This window comes from Prunus avium, chromosome 8 (genome assembly GCF_965620075.1).
Source record: "Prunus avium chromosome 8, drPruAviu1.hap1.1, whole genome shotgun sequence".
Taxonomy (NCBI): Eukaryota; Viridiplantae; Streptophyta; class Magnoliopsida; order Rosales; family Rosaceae; genus Prunus; species Prunus avium.
Window position 1 is genome coordinate 37,595,091 of NC_142291.1, and position 2,146 is coordinate 37,597,236.

Sequence of the window (2,146 nt, forward strand, 5' to 3'; positions counted from 1 at the left end):
GGGTCTGATTTCAGAGAGGGGCGTGAGCTGTGAGAAAGAGGGCTTTCCTGAGAAATTTTCAAAAGGGATAAAGGTTGCTCTTTTAGTGTCTGGTTCACTGAGACTCACTCAAAATGGTGGGTTCAGGTTCTTCAAGTGGAGATTTAAGAACTCCACAGTTTAATGGTGCAAACTATGATTTTTGGTCAGTAAAAATGGAGACTATTCTCATAGCATATGATCTATGGGATGCAGTGGAGCTTGGAGTATATCCACAGCCGATTCTTGAGGAGGAAGAACCAGAGAGTTCTGAAGGAGAAGAAGGCTCTGTAAAAGAAGAAGATGAGACTGTGCAAATTCCAGTGGAAGCACCGACTATCTCCAAAGAAGATAAGATAAAAAATGCCAAGGCTTTGAGTCTTATACAAGGAGCACTAACTGATGAACTTTTTCCTCGCATCAGAAATGAGAAGACTGCAAAAGGTGCTTGGGAAATTCTGAGAAGAGAGTTCAGAGGAGATAAAAAGGTAAGAGCTGTGAAATTACAAGCTATTAGAGCTGATTTTGAATATTTGAGAATGAATGATGCTGAATCTCTGGATGACTACTTTGCTCGATTTTTTGGAATTGTAAACAACTTGAAATCTCTAGGAGAAGATGTAACAGAGAAAAGGATTGTCCAAAAATTGTTGATGAGTATAAGTAGGAAGTACAAGTCCATTGTGTCAATCATTGAAGAAACCAGAGACCTTGAAACTATTAGAGAAGAAGAAATTCTTGCATCTGTCAAAGTCTATGATAAAAGGGAGGATTTGCATGATGAAAGGGATAAGTTGGCTGGAACTGAGAAGGCTTTTAGCAGCCTCAGAGTTGGAAATAATCAAGCTTCTGGAGCTAACAAAAGTTCTCAGGGAAAGCAAAATCAAAAATGGCAAGGACAAAACAAAAAAGGCTCGAATTGGTCTCAAGGTGGAAACTCAAATTGGAATAATGGCTCTGGAGGGAATTGGAACAACAGCTTCAATTCACAAAACAAATCAGAAGGAAGTAGCAGTCAAGGTGGTGTGAAACCACAGTGCCAAGTATGTAAGAAATACCATTTTGGTATTTGCAGATATAAAGGAAAACCAAAATGTGAGAAGTGTAGTCGATTTGGCCATTTAACAAAGGACTGTGAAAGTGGTAAACAAGTTGCAAATTGTGCAAAGGAAGAAGAGGTAACCACAGGAACAATGTTCTATGCTTGTCATGCAAGTTCAATTGCATCAAGCAAGTCTGTGTGGTTTGTTGACAGTGCATGCAGCAACCACATGACCTCTCAACAGTCTTTATTGATCAATCTTGATATGTCAGTGACCTGCAAAGTGAAAATGGGCACTGGTGATCTTGTTCAAGCCACAGGAAAAGGGACACTTGTAGTTGAGACAAGAAAAGGAAGAAGATACATAAATGAAGTGTTGCTTGTCCCTGGTCTGAATGAGAATTTGTTGAGTATAGGACAAATGCTGGAGCATGGGTACTACATTCTATTTGGAGGAAATCATGCATTAATATGTGATGACAGCAGCCTTGATAATGTTGTTGCCAAAGTTGAAATGGCTGGAAATAGATGTTTTCCATTATCTATGGAATCTATCTGCTCAATGGCAATGAAAGGAGCAGTACAAGAAGATCCATGGGTTTGGCATAGAAGATTGGGGCACTTGAACTTTGCAAGCATGAAAAAAATGCAGCAAACACAAATGGTGCTAGGCTTGCCTAATTTCTCAGAAAAGGAAGGAGTATGTGAAGGCTGTGTGTATGGTAAAAGCCACAGAGAACCATTTGAGAATGAGAAGCCTTGGAGAGCCAACAGTCCACTTGAGTTGATACACACAGATGTATGTGGTCCAATGCAAAATGAGTCCATTGGAGGAAATAAATACTTCATCACATTCATTGATGACTATTCAAGAATGTGTTGGGTATATTTTCTAAGAAACAAGTCAAGTGTGATAAGTGTGTTCAAAAAGTTCAAAGCATTTGTTGAGCTACAAAGTGGATTCAATTTAAAGAAACTAAGAAGTGACAGAGGTGGAGAGTACACTTCACATGAATTCCTTGAGTATTGCAGTGATCTTGGCATGGAGAGGCAACTGACTATTGCCTACTCACCTCAGCAAAATGG